The following is a 15,364-nucleotide window of genomic DNA, read 5'->3' as shown; positions in this document are numbered from 1 at the left end:
CGAAGCCTTTATCCTTGCTATTCCCTGTTCCTGGAATGTGATGCCCTGTGATATCCACAGTGCTCATTCCCCCCACCGATTAGGGTTTCTGGGCTAATGCTGACTTTTCAATGAGGTCTTCCCAGCTGACCTGAACCCTATTATCCTTGCCTCTTCACTCTGTACTGTCTGATATTTATAACCACATCTGATGTTTTGGGCAATAATAACTTATTTGGGCATGTTTTTGTCTTTCTTCATGTATGCTCCATAAAAGCAAAGGTTTAGGTTGATTTCAACATTTTATCCTTAATACCTTTGCATATTGAGTGCTCAAGAAAGGTTTGTTGAGTGAATTCACTGTTGAAGAAAACTGTTTATTCTGGGCATATATGCACGATGTGCATGTGTGCATGTTTGTGTGTGAGTGAGCTCACATGTACCATGGCACACATGCATGTGGAGGTCAGAGGACAACTTTCAGGTGTCAGTCCTCACTTTCCACCTCATTTGAGGGAGAATCACTCCTTGTTCACTGTTTCATTCACCAGGCTAGCTGGTCCATGAGCTTCTGAGAAATTTTTCTGTCTCTACCTGTTACAGAAGCCCACCATAGCTTCCAGCTTTTACATAGGGCCTGGGGATCTGAACTTACTCAGGTCCTCACATTTACATGACAAGCACTTTCTCCTCTGAGCCATCTCCCCAGCCTAAAATAAGAAAACAAAAACCTTTAATGGATACTAGTCCTAATACAGCTTTTGAGCCTTTTAAAGAGAAATTTACACAGGGATTTAAATATTGCTTCTTATCCGCCTCAAAAAATAAGAAATGCACAAATAGTACACCAAAATATTCCAATCAAGTCTTGTTCCTGTACACAGTCTTTTGATGCTTCAATTATCTGCCACAGAGGGAGACCCTCACAGTGTACCGTCAGTACATGCTCCCTCACCACCCTCCCACCAATTGCATGCAGTTGCATACACTTATCTTATATTTCAGCTTGAGTATATCTGAGGCTCCATGCAGGATGAAGGAAACCCATTTTAAATAGTCCATTTCAGTGCCTGTGGCTGGTGAGTTAATCCATGAATTTATCTGCTGGTGCTTTTTCTGCTTGAATGCACAAGCATCTAGTAGGAAAGTAATTGGACATGAGTATATTGTCTAAATGTGCAGTTAATGGACTTTAAGTGCTCATTTTATGTCCTCCTCTCTGCTTTCCAGGATGGGACTCATATGTGATAAATAGGTCATAATGTCATCTGTGTGTGTCCAAAAGTTTTATCCCAATGAACCAAAAATCTCAATCTACTTGTCATTGCTACCAGAAATTCTGTAGTTATCCAGTTATATCTTTGTAGCAAGCAATGTCTCTGAGACAGTTGGTATGTCCACTTAACATGCAAACGCTGTCCTCAGAAAAAAGAATGCTTTGACAGGAGGTGATTTTACATGAGTGGTTTTAGTTTTACAGGAGTGGTTAGTGCTCCAGCTCCACTGATGACCTGGGAATGTGGACAATGATTGCTGAAAGCGTGATTGTGACTTAACAGACCCACAGGCTTGGTATGCTCTTGATGGTCAAATAAGCCACTTTGTAAGTTTTTCAGGTATCCCTAATTCAACAACATATAATCTTTGTCCTTAGATGAGAATCCATTTTTATCCCAGTTTTATCTCCTCACAAAAATCTCCAAAAACTGTTGAGGTCCAGAGACCCTTTCCAGCAGGCGTCACCTCTGTTGTGCTGTGACTGGCTATTATGCCAGGAACCAGAAGTCACCTTTGGCATCTTATAGTAAGCATCTACAGGTTGTGAACATTAAAAACAAAACAAGTGTCTGGAGAGATGGATCAGAGGTCAAGGTTCTTGCTTGCAAAGCCTGATGGCCCAGGGCTCAACTCCTAAGTACTCATGTAAAACCAGATGCAAAAAGTGGCACATGCATCTGGAGTTCATTTACAATGGCAGGAAACCCTGGTGTACCCGTACTCACTTCTTTCTGTCTGTTTCTCTCTGTATGTCTCTCTCTCTCTGTCTCATAAAAAAAAAAAAAATTTAAAAAAACCCACTTTCCTCCACATATGGCTCCTTGCCATCTGCCTCAAATAGATCTAGAATCAGGAAATTGCTTTAAAAACTCAACTGAGGACTTGAAAACAATAGTAAGAAGTACATTCCCAGAAAGAAACCTTCAGGCTTGGCTTCTTACTGCACCTATAGTATGATTCCACACACCCTTTGACAAAGGGTCCTCTGACTCTCCTAAGCCTCTCCCAAGGTTGAAGTCGCAGTGTGCCCACCAGAAGAAGGACAATTCACCATGTTCATTCCACTGCCAAATCCCTCAACCCCTCAATCATGGCGAGTAAAAGCTTAGAATAACATAAATTTATTATCTCACAATTCTGGAGGCTGAAATCTGAGATGATGATGCTGACAGGATCTGTATCCCACTGGAAGCATTACAAAAGACCTTTCTTTGCTTCTAGTAGCTTCTTCTGATGGAGAACAATACCTCTCATCTCCTAGTTTATGTATACCTCCCTGTAGTCCTGCCTCTCTTGTCACATAGCATTCTCTTTGTCTTGTTTTCTGTGTAAGAGTTTAATTGCTTCTTATAAGGACATCATTGGTCACATTGGATTTAGGACCTATACTAATGTAGTATGATCTCATCTTAATTTGATTCCATCTTCAAAGACCCAATTTTTGCATAGGTAGCATTCATTATTAACAGGGATTAGAAATTGAGCATATTCTTCTGAGGGACACAATTCAACCCCCAACACTGAGTCACAGTTTTCCTCTTGAGAGTATGAATAAGATATATACTCAGGGCTACAGTTGTTAGCTGTAAAATAGAATTTACTGAAAAGGAGATGGCAGTTCAGTAGACAGAAATGCTAAGATGGATTTCTTTCTTTGAGGAAAAAGTTTTACTACAGGAGGGTTACTATGCCATGGAAGATCATGGCAGAGTTGCCAAGCTAGAGAGGGGCTTCAGCTTCTGACAAACACAGGGAATTTCTTGGTTTTAGGACTTTTCAGTGGGGAGGGAAATTGTTACTGCAAGCACCATAGAGGCATTACATAGCACCCAAGGCTATAATCCAAGGGGATTTAGGGTTTCCCTGGCAATAGGGGGTTAGTTGTTCTGCTACAGCAGGGGAGGAGGTTGGAGTGAGGCACATAGGTAAGAGAATAATTATGAGTTAACATTGCATTAGCTTAGTGTGGGTAGCACAGGGGCTCTTAAAGTGACTTCATTAGTTCTAGCACTAGCAGAGTTCAAAAGAAAATGATGTGACAAGCTAAACTCAAGGCCAAGGCAAATGAAAGTCATGAGTATGCAGGGGTTATGTGGATACAGAAAAGGTGCAGGGTAAATCCAGTGAAGTTGGAAGGAAGAACAGATGAGTGGAGCAGCCAGAAAAAAGAGTGGAACCTGTGGGAGATGAGGATGATTCTGGAAGCTTCCCTGTACTCTTTTGCTCCCTCCTGTCCCTCTTTAACTATCAACCCCACCCCTGCCTTTTTTTTTTTTTTTTCAAGGTAAGTTCTCATTCTAGCCCAGGCTGACCTGGAATTCACTATGTAGTCTCAGGGTGGCCTTGAACTCACAGCAATTCTCCTATCTCTGCCTCCCAAGTGCTGGCATTAAAGGGGTGCACCACCACACCCAGCCACCCCTGCCTTCTTAAAATCGCTGCTTCAATAATTTGCTTCTTGCAGCTGCCTGAAGAGTCTAAGGAGAGTCTTTATTTTTTTTAAGTTCTTTTTATCCTTTTTATTTATTTATTTGTGAGAGTGGGAGAGGGAGAGAGAGAGAATGAGAATGAACACTGCAGGGCCTCCAGCTGCTGCAAACAAACTCCAGATGCATGCACCACTTTGTGTATCTGGCTTACGTGGGTCCTGGGAAATGAAACTTGGACCCTTTGGCTTTGCAGGCAAGCACATTAACCATTAAGCCATCTCTCCAGCCCTGTGTTTTTATTTATTTATTTGGGAGAGAAAGAGAGAGAGAGAGAGGCAGTGAGAGAGAGAGAATGGGCACACCCGGGCCTCTAGCCACTGCAAATGAACTCCAGAGTCCTGGGGAATATTCCTTGGCTTCCTTGGCTTCTCAGGGAAGTGCCTTAACCACTAAGCCATCTCTCTAGCCTGAGTGTTATCTTTGAGCTGAGGGGATGAAGGCTCTGAGAAGAGCAGTGGTATCAGCCCAAGTTCCTGCCTCGAATAGTGGCCACCATTTAGCATAACATCTCTTGATGTTTGATCCTGAAGGAGACCTGGGAGCCAGGCAGCAGGGGAAAGCTCCACTCAGCACTTCCATGGTTCAGGAGTAATGCCCCACAAACTCCCAAGAATATACCCAGGCTTTGTACAGCAGGCACAAAGGGGAGTTGTTATTCCCCTGGGACTGGCCTGGCTGCTGCTCTTCTGCATAGGAATCATAGTGAAAGAAGGAGAGGATACGTAGCTCACTAGAGTGCTGAGAATGTGCAGGAATCAAGAGCTGCCTTGGCTAGTGTGATTCTTAGATTCCAGGCCAATTTCTAGGCAGACATACAGTACTGACTGCCCTTTGACCATGCTATCAACCCCACATCTTAGTAAAAGGGTAGTGGATACTAGGCCTGGAATAGACCATGATGACTAAGTCGAGGGCTCACTTGACCTCCTCCCAGCAGTCACTGAGTAGCCCAGTCCATAATTTCCTACCACTAGTGGACATCCAGCTACACTGCCCTGGAAGGAAGTGGGGTGGAAAGACTGAATGAACACCTAAGGGACTAATTTTGGGATTATATTTTATTCAACCTCCTCTTGTTTCCTGCTTTCTGTCTCCAAAGAAAAATTTTGTGAAGCATAAAATAATTTGCAATTCCAGGAATAATACAATAAGTGGTTATTGAAGACTTCCCCATAAAGCTTTCAGTGGTAAATACTTGAGTGACTGAAAAAAAATCACTTTATTTTAAACATAAATGCCTTGTAAGAGGACAAGTAGGACAAGTGCAATTTGTAAGTCAGAAAAGTGGCCTCTGCTATGCCATGGAGTCCAACAGAGTTTTGATCCCAGAAATGGAACATGGAAGCAGGAGATCACGCTGGTCCCTGTTCATTCACTGGCCTTTGATTCCCCTGGGACTGGCCTGGCTGCTGCTCTCATGTGTAGAAATCAGAGTGAAGGAGAGATCACTGCAGTGTGCACCATTTGCAGGAATCAGGAACAAGTTACTGCAAAGTATCTTGTTCAATCCTCAGAACTACATTAAGGAATTAGTTTAACAAATGAAGGATGAAAAATATGAAGGGCTGGAAAGATGTTGCAGTGGTTAAGTGAGAATCCTGTGCCTGAGCATCTTAAAACTGTTGGAGGCCAAGTTTTCAGGACTGACATAAACATCTGGGCATGGCCACATGTGCCTGTAACCCCAGTCACACAAAAGGAAGCAGAGACCAGGGAATCACCTGGTCCAGCAAAAAACAGCAAAACCCAGTATCAGTAAGAGACTCTGGCAAAAGAGCAATGGAGTAGACACCCATTCTGTTCTAGCTACTGCAGGCCAGTGTCACCATCCACAGAGAAGCACATGGGATGGGGTGGTATAAGGGCACATCCTGATGTGTAACCCTCCCACAGGCAAATAACAAAAAAGATTAAGGGGATCTCTGACACTGGAATTGCTGGTTGAACAGGAAATGCTGAGAGATCAGTATTACTCTCCTTTAAAAATAAATTAGCTTTCTTCTTCCTTTGTGTGGGACAAGGAAGTTTTCAGAAAGACAATATAGCTTTGAAAAACACAAAGTTCAATATCTGCCATAAAATGCTTATGAAGAGTTTATATTAATGCAAGAAAGCATTTATGTTAAAATATTACATCCAAAAGGCCAACAGCAGAATTGCAAATATATTACCAGCCTTGTTTCTTCATTCTCTCTAAAGTAGCAAGGCTAAGCAAACAAAAATGCAGCTGATTTCCAAAGTTGTAGATAAATAGACCAAAATGTTAAACAGTGGTTGAATGATATAAGTAGTTGTTCATGCTCCTGTATATTTTCCTAATTTTCTATATAAAACATGTCTATAACAAAAAAGAGCAAGCATTAGGATCATTTTAAAGAAAGAAATCAGCCCAGAATTGGGGCTTTAAAGAATGATGTCTTGGACATTTAGTGAAATTATAAGTATGGTTACAACTTGGCAAGAGTCTGTTCTACAGGTTTGAGGAATCAAATGAAGAGTTCAAGGGAATGTGTCATTCAAATCACATTTGTTTTTTAGGAAAACCACTGTGGGAGAGTGGAAAGAATGAGTTGAATACTGACAGAATAGGAAGGAGATGGTTTTGTGCCATTTATGATGCACAAGATGTGTGTGTTTGTGTGTACATGCATGTGGGACCAGAAGACAACCTTGGGTATTGTTTATCATGCACTATCCACCTTTTATAGGAAACAGGGTCTCTAAGTGGCCTGCAATTTGTCAATTAGACTAGACTGGCTGGAGCTCTAATGATCCACCTGTCTCTACCTCCCAGCACTGGGATTAAAAGTGAATGACACCATGCCACTTTAAATTTTTTTGTTTGAGTTCTGTGAATCTCCCCAGTACAATTTATAGAATTCATCTTACAACTATGGAAACTTTAAGAGGTGGGGTCTAGCTGACAGAAGTGGTCCACTAGAGGCAGCCTTTGAAGGTCCTTTCCTATTTGAGGCAGAATCTCTTACTAATCTGGAAGTTGTGCTTTGTTTTTGTTCATTAGATTGAATGTCCAGGCAATTCGAGGGTCACTGGTCCATTATGGGACTGAAATTACAGGCAGCATAGCCCAGCTGTTCACGTGAGCACTAGGCATATGACCTGAGGAGTCCTCTCAGGCCTCTTGAGGCCCTCATGCTTGCACAGGAAGTGCTCTCAACTGTCTCTCCAGCCTGAACATTCTTGTGGAGAGGGTAAAACAAACATGTGAAAATAATACCATGAGAAAGATAGTTTGTCTTAAGACAAATTATATTTTCAAATATTTTATTTATTATATCCCCTCTCAATCAGTCTCTCTTCCATTTTGATGTCATCAGCTTTTCCTCATATTATGATGGCCTTGTATAAGTAGTGTTAGGTACTGTGAGGCCATGGATATCCAGGACAGTTTGTGTCTGGAAGAATGCATTGTAAGCAGTCCTACTCTTCCTTTGGCTCTTAAGCTCAGGCATCTTTTAAAAATTTTTTATTTATTTATTTGAGAGGGACAGACACAGAGAGAAAGACAGATAGAGGGAGAGAGAGAGAATGGGCGCGCCAGGGCTTCCAGCCTCTGCAAACGAACTCCAGACGCGTGCGCCCCCTTGTGCATCTGGCTAACGTGGGACCTGGGGAACCGAGCCTCGAACTGGGGTCCTTAGGCTTCACAGGCAAGCGCTTAACCGCTAAGCCATCTCTCCAGCCCCAAGCTCAGGCATTTTTAAAACATGCATATCTTGTCATTTTAAATTAGGATTATTTTATAATATTTGGTATACACAAGCAGCTGGCACTAATTTTTCAGCCAGTTTATAGTAAAAACAACCAGTTGCTGGTGTATGAATAATAGTGCTGTTTCATGGCTCTGTATTTCCTAAAGAAGCAGAAAGCTTCCAGCTCTTTCATTACAAATTCTCCTCATGCAATTAGTTCTTTGATTTTCTCTGGGTCCTTCATGTCTTTGTATTTAAGAAAAACATTTTTCAAAGACTTGAAATAGTCTGTTCCCTTTGGATAGTCCCATCCAAAGTACAGCAGATCTTTGTAAAGATTTATTACTTCTCCTCTAAAAGAATTGGCCATTTTCATTTTTCATGGAATTAATCCCCTTTTACATATGACATACCATTGCTTCCAGACACCAAGATCCAGAATAAAGGTCACTCCAGTGGTGGCACTCGAGCCTGTCCTAACATTTTGAGTAAGGCTGAATTAAAAAGTAATAGACTAGTGCTGGAGAGATGGCTTAGCAGTTAAGGCACTTGCCTATAAAAAGCCTGCGGGCCCAGGTTCAATTCCCCAGTATCCACATAAGCCAGATGCACAAAGTGGTGCATGCATCTGGAGTTTCTTTGCAGTGGCTAAAGGCCCTGGTGTTCCCAGTCTCTCTCCTTCTCTTTCCCCCTCTCTCCACCTATCTATCTGCCTTTTTCTTTCAAATAAATTAATAAAATATTCTTAAAAAATAAAAAAATAATGGACTAATTAATTTGGCAGAGGAACTTGCTAGGTAACAGAACATTCAGATATGGTATGCTTATGGTTGGCTGCTTTTAGCTGGATTTACAGTGAGAATTTGGAGTAAAATGTGGACTGGAAAGATACAAAAAAACCTGTAATTAGGCCAGAGAAGGAGCTTACTTTGAAGTGTCCAACAAAGAAGCCTCAGTAATAAAAGATATTAGTACCATTAAAGAGAAGCCAAGAAATTTGCACAATAGAAGCTTTTAGAAGTTAGAGAGACCTGGCCTTTTGCAGGTCTCTGAGGGTCCCTGGAGCTCTACTCTTAGAGAGCCAATTCAGGGAGTGTTTTCCAGGGTCACCAGCCTAGGCCTTCAAGGTCCACTACTGCAGCCATAATCCAACTACTAACTGAGCTGGCAACTAGACCTTGGCATCATCCACTCAGTCCTGTTTTTGCAGATGTGCAGAATGTAAGAGTTTCAGGGTTGTGGAGGCATACACCTAGATTGTTAAGAAAGGGTGGAGAGGCCAGGCATGGAGTAGCAGGGTCAGATTTCCTATAAAGACCTCTGGCAAGGCAATGGCTGAAGCAATGATAGTAAAGCCTGTGTTGCAATGCAAACTTCAGGATATTGGAGAAGTGAGGGACTTGGAATATCTGCTGAGGAAATCTGCAAGCAATAAAAGGAACCAATCAAAGAGAAAGGCTACATGAACTGCAAATAGGCCATGGGGGTGGGGCTTCCCAAGCACTTTGGAACTCACATCAGGACACCGCATGCCCTGTATGCTAAACATGGAGCTAGAGGATTTAACACTTGCCCTTCTGGATTTTTGTCTTGCTTTATCCCATTCTTTCCTTTATCCTTCTGGTTGTCCTTTCTGGAATGGAAATATTTTCTCTGTTCCATTGAATATTTTGTAAGTATGTAACTGTCTTTTTTGTTTTACAGGAATACACAGCTAAGAGTTAATATCTTAAGTCTCAGTAGTCTCTGGACACAGACTTGAAAATGTAACTGCTATGACTTAATGAATTCTACATTATGAGATGGCTATAAGTCTGTTGGGGCCAGAGCAGAATGTTATGGTTTGAAGCTGAAGTGTTCCTCACAGGCTCACATTTTGAATGCTATTTCTCCAGCTCTTGGTGCTATTTTTGGAGGCAGTAGAAACTTTATGAGGCAGGACCTGGCTGGGAGAAGTAACAATACCTGGGACCTAGTTCTTGTCTCACTGTCTACTTCTTGGTCCACTATGATGTGAACAGTCTTCACCACACACTTTTACTACCATGTCTTCCTTGCATGATGTATCACAGGTGTTACAGAGCCTTACCTCCCAATCCATGGCTTTGAGTAGTGTGTGTGTGTGTGTGTGTGTGTGTGTGTGTACATTCTGCTGCACAGAATTTCTAAGACACAGAGTATCACTCTACATAGGTTGCTTACCTGGAGCAGAGTTAACTGCTGAAGACATTTGGCTCTTCCTGAATCTGCCTGTGCATCTCTTTCTGATGCTGTTCATTAAAAGTTATATTCTTTTAGTCCATATTCTCACTTACCTGGTTTCTACCAGAAAGGAAAACTAGCCCATCAGTGATGGTCTCTCAGAGGCATTCCCAGCCTTTCTGTTTGGAGGTCACAACAGGAAAAGACAGCATGGGAGAGACCTTTTATGATGGTGTTGACTGAACGCCGTACTACAAAATATATAGTTCCTACAAGTATGATCTTGTGTGACAACAGGGTCCTTGCAAATTATATTCTCTCTCTCTCTCTCTATCTATGTGTGTGTATGTGTGTGTGTGTGTGTATGTGTCCTTGCAAATAAATAAAAAAATATGTAAAGAAAATGAAAAACAAAAAATTAAAGCCAGATGCACAAAGTGACACATGCATCTGGAGTTTGTTTGCAGCAACTGGTATGCCCACTTATTCTCTCTCACTCTCCATTGCAAATAAACAAATAAAGTTTAAAAATAAAAATGTAATTATGTTGAGGATCTCAAGTTTAGGTAATTCTGAATTTAAGGTGGGTCGAAATACAATGACTGGGCCCTCATAAGAGAAAACATCTGAGAGAAGAGACACATTAAAGTAGAAGGCCAAATCAAGGCGGAGACAAACATTATAGTAATGCATCTGTAAACCAAACAATGCAAAGGTTTCAGAGCCACTGGAAGGTAGGGGAGGCATGGGACTAGCTTTCTGTCATAGTCAGTCAAGGACAAAACTACCAATGCCTTCATTTCAGACTTCGGGCATCGGAATTATTTTTTTTTCTATGTGTAACTGTCCAGGATTAAAGCAAATAGAAATTTGCCAAAACTGCAAGAGGTAACTTTTGAGATGCTTCCTCTAAAGAGTCAGGAACCCTGAACAGCACACCAGGATCAGATTTCTAAACCAAGGACACCTTTGTACCCACTGTTTGCAGCACCTAGTATGGCTATGGCAAATGAGACTGTTTTCTGTGTGTTGGGGTGGGGGTTATGCTTGACAATCTATGAATAAAAAGCCTCTTCCAGGGCTGGAGAGATGGCTTAGTGGTTAAGCGCTTGCCTGTGAAGCCTAAGGACTCTGGTTTGGAGCTCAATTCCCTAGGACCCACGTTAGCCAGATGCACAAGGGGGCACACGCGTCTGGAGTTCGTTTGCAGTGGCTGGAGGCCCTGGCATGCCCATTATCTCTCTTTCTATCTGCCTCTTTGTCTGTCTGTCTGTCACTCTCAAATAGTAATAAACCAAACAAAAAAATTTTTTAAGCCTCTTCCAGAGATTTCTCTAGTTGACTAGAAAACCCTTCTATAAAAAGTTGGAAGGCTCTGTGAGCCCAAAGGGAAGACTTAATGTCTCTTTAAATGCCTATCTTACTGCTTAACTTGCACATTTACATTGCAGAAAGGTTTTATTGTCAACTTAAAATGAAAAATATTTTATTTTCTGATTCCTAATGCTTAAGTTAAACAGTAGCTTCCCAAAGTAGACTGTGCTCATTTAGAACTCCATTTTTTCTGCCTAAAATATAAATTAACTTTTAATTGAGAATAGTATTGTTCTGATGATTTACAACTGAGCATCTCTGCTGGTGCAATCCGTTTTTCTTCCTCAGTAAACATTCAAAGAACAGAAAAAATTCATCTTGCTAGTCCTATTTATCCCAAATGCTTCCTGAAAGTCATGCATCAGATGCAAGAATCCATCTTCATCACTTTTACACACTTCAGAAATCAGTCTGAAAATGCTTGCCATATTGTGTCCACAGGAAGAAGTCTCACCTAGCACTCAGCTGAAAACACTTCCTGTTTATTTAATTAGTTCCCCATGTTATTATGATCTGCATGAGAAGCTTGGTTTTATTCAGCATAGAATAATGCTTCTTGGACTCCCAGTTAAGATGGCGGCGTAGGTACCATGCCAAAGCAGCCTGGGGGGAAAAAGACCAAAAAAACTCAGCAAAATACATACTTTTACTAAAAAAGTGAGGTATATAGGAAATTGAAGCAGCAGCAAAGAAGTAGAAGATATCCAGAGCATCCAGAGCCTGCACAGGCCAGCAAAAGCAGCCCCGGCAGCTCTGCCAACCACGGTGGCGGTGGCGGTGGCGCACCAGAAATCCGCCAGGCTCAGCTCCAGCCGCAGGTAAAGCCAGGTGCTGGAGCTTCCACTCATCCTGGCGCTCTCCGCAACTCGAGAAACATGAAGGGAGAGCGGCAGTGAGCAATGGAGGAGCAGACCACAAGGTAGAAGAACACGTGGAACAGCGAGAGAACTAGAACAGTTGTGGCTCCCTCCCCTCCACACCACCTGAGCCCAACTCCAGCGAACAGAGCAGCGGTCCCGGGATACAGCCACACCAACTTGAGCTGACAGCAGGACCCAAGCAGGAGAAGAGTCTGGCAGCAACATCAGCAGGTCTGGCACCGGTAACAGCGGCCCCAGCAGCAGCAGATCCAGTAGCAGCAGCAGCAGCAGACCCAGGAGCAGCAGCAGCAGCAGCAGCAGACCCAGCAGCAGCAACTTCAGTGGCAGCAGTGGCAGACACAGCAGCAGCAGTGGACCCAGCAGCAGCAGCTTCAGCAGCAGCAGTGGCTCCAGAAGTGGCAGCTACAGCAGCAGCAGCAGAGGCAGCAGCAGTAGTGAACGCAGCAGAAGAAGCTTCAGATGCTGACAGACCCAGCAGAGGCAGCTTTAGCAGCAGTTCCAGGAGCAGGGGTGCTGATCTGCAGGGCCACAGTTGCCAGGCTCGGTTTTCCCCTGCAGGAAAAGCCAGTGCCCAGCTCCAGAAATCAGAACAGCAGCCCGATGACCATGCAGCAACTTGACTGAGACCAAAATCATCCAAGATAACTGGGATTGCACCAGGGAAGGGTCTCACTTGGTCACAAGCTCACTTGGATCCCTCAACAGGCCAGAAATCTTAACCTCTATGTTGATAGAGGATCTGGTTGTTATAATAACTACTCTGGCATACATACTTGGGGCTGTTTTTGATTGAATGGGTACAGCGTTTAGTTAAGTTTAGGAATCTACCTGTATTTTATTCCACTCAGCCTACTTGAATGCTTCCATAGCAGGGAAACTCAACCCCTAGGAGCACATTTGTAGATACTCTGAGAGTCTTAAGAGACACACATAACACCTTAAACTCCTACCCTGAAAACGTATCACATCAAATCAATTGATACAGCTAAAAATACCCAGCTAGCTAGAAAATCCAAGCATTATCTTAATCCAAGATGCAAAAATATATACATTATAACACAATAAACACTAAAAAGCAAGACAATATAAATCCACCTAGAAGTATTAATGCATCAGAAATGACCTCCAGTGAGAGCGAGTTAGAGGAAATGCCTGAGAAAGATTTCAAAAGAATGATTGTAAATATGTTCAAAGAAGTCAGAGAACAAATCAAAGGAGTCAAAAAGGAACTTAAAGAGGAAATCAAAGGAATCAAAGAAGATGCAGAACACCAATTTCATGAAATAAAGAAGGCAATACAAGACATAAATAAGGAAAAAGAAATAATAAAGAAAAACCAGTCAGAATTACTAGCAATGAAGAATACAGTTCATGAAATAAAAAACTCTGTAGAAAATTTCACCAGTAGAATGGATGAAGGAGAGGACAGAATATCTAAGCTAGAAGACCAGGTGGCAGATCTAATACAGTCCAACAAAGAGAAAGACAAACTTATATAAAACTATGAGTGGGAACTTCAAGATATTCGGGACACTATGAAAAGATCAAATATAAGAATTCAGGGCATAGTAGAAGGAGAAGAATTCCACTCCAAAGGCATAGTAGGTGTATTCAACAAAAGCAGAGAAGAAAATTCCCCCCAAATTGGGAAAGAGGTGCCAATGCAGATACAGGAAGCCTTTAGAACCCCAGCTAGACAAAACATGGAAAGAATATCTCCTCGCCATAGTATACTCAAACTTCCAAACACACACACCAAAGAAAAAATATTGAAATCAGTTACAGAGAAAAATCAAGTTACCTACAAAGCAAGCCCATCAGGATTACAGCAGATTATTCAACACAAACTTTAAAGTCAGAAGGGCTTGGAGTGATGTATTTCAAGTTCTGAAAGATAACAACTGTCAACCAAGGTTACTTTATCCTGAAAAGTTATCCATTCAAATAGATGGAGAAATAAGGACATTCCATGACAAAAGCAGGTTAAAGGAGTATTTGAAGACAAAACCAGCTCTACAGAAAATACTTGATAGAATCCTCCATGCTGAAGAAAAGGAGAAGCACACATATAAGGAACCTAGAAAAAACAAGCAATACTCAAATACTAGTTAACACAACAGAGCACAGGTAGAACTGGAACCACACACACACACACAAAAAAAAACGGCAAACATAAATACACACCTTTCAATAATATCTCTTAATATCAGTGGCCTCAATGCCCCAACCAAAAGACATAAGTTTGAAGACTGGGTTAAAAAGCAGGATCCTACAATTTGTTGTCTCCAAGAAACTCACCTTTCTACAAAGGATAGACATTATCTTAGGGTGCAAGGTTGGAAGACAGTGTTTCAAGCAAATGGGCCTAGAAAACAAGCAGGGGTTGCTATTCTAATATCTGACAAGGTAGACTTTAGTCCAACGTTAGTCAAGAAAGATAAAGAAGGTCACCTTATATTGATTAAGGGCACACTCCAACAGGAGGACATTACAATCCTAAACATATATGCACCTAACATGGGGGCTCCCAAATTCATCAAACAAACACTATTAGAACTAAGGTCACAGATAACACCAAACACAGTGGTGGTGGGTGACTTTAACACCGCACTCTCATCAATTGACAGGTCATCCCAGGAAAAAATAAACAGAGAGGCATCTGGGCTAAGTGAGGTCATAGAAGGAATGGAACTAACAGATATATACAGGACATTTCATCCAAAGGCTGCAGAATATACATTTGTTTCAGTAGCACATGGAATATTCTCTAAAATAGACCATATATTAGGACACAAAGCAAATCTTAACAAATTCAGGAAAATTGAAATAATTCCTTGCATTCTATCTGGCCACAATGGAATTAAACTACAAATCAGTAGCAAGAAAGGCTATAGAGCATACAAAAAACATGGAAACTAAATAATACACTACTAAATGATGAATGGGTCAATGAAGAAATCAAGAAGGAAATCAAAAATTTATAGAGTCAAATGATAATGAGAACACAACATAGCAAAATCTCTGGGACACAATGAAGGCAGTTCTAAGAGGTAAATTTATAGCCTTAAGTGCCTATATTAAGAAATTAGAAAGGTCGCAAGTAAATGACCTAATGCTTCACCTTAAAGCTTTGGACAAAGAAGAACAAGGCAAACAAAGAACAGTAAATGGGAAGAAATAATAGAGATTAGGGCAGAAATTAATGAAATAGAAACAAACAAACAAAAAATCCAAAGAATTAATGAAACAAAGAGTTGGTTCTTTGAAAGGATAAACAAGATTGATAAACCCTTAGCAAATCTGACCAAAAGAAAGAGAGAAGAGATGCAAATTACTAAAATCAGAGGTGAAAAAGGTAACATCACAACAGTTTGCAGAGAAATTCAAAAAATCATAGGGACATACTATAAAAGCATATACTCCACAAAGTATGAAAATCTGAAAGAAA

General features: G+C 41.4%; 1 pseudogene; it reads right to left on the bottom strand.

Moving 5' to 3' along the window:
* Positions 1-7,556: 7,556 nt before the first annotated feature.
* On the bottom strand, positions 7,557-7,835 carry LOC101600039 (annotated as a pseudogene).
* Between the last annotated feature and the right edge of the window lie 7,529 nt (positions 7,836-15,364).

The sequence above is a fragment of the Jaculus jaculus genome, chromosome 10 (assembly GCF_020740685.1).
Source record: "Jaculus jaculus isolate mJacJac1 chromosome 10, mJacJac1.mat.Y.cur, whole genome shotgun sequence".
Classification (NCBI taxonomy): Eukaryota; Metazoa; Chordata; class Mammalia; order Rodentia; family Dipodidae; genus Jaculus; species Jaculus jaculus.
The sequence above is the reverse complement of the archived record's forward strand: the minus strand, read 5'-3'. Positions and strand labels throughout refer to the sequence as shown.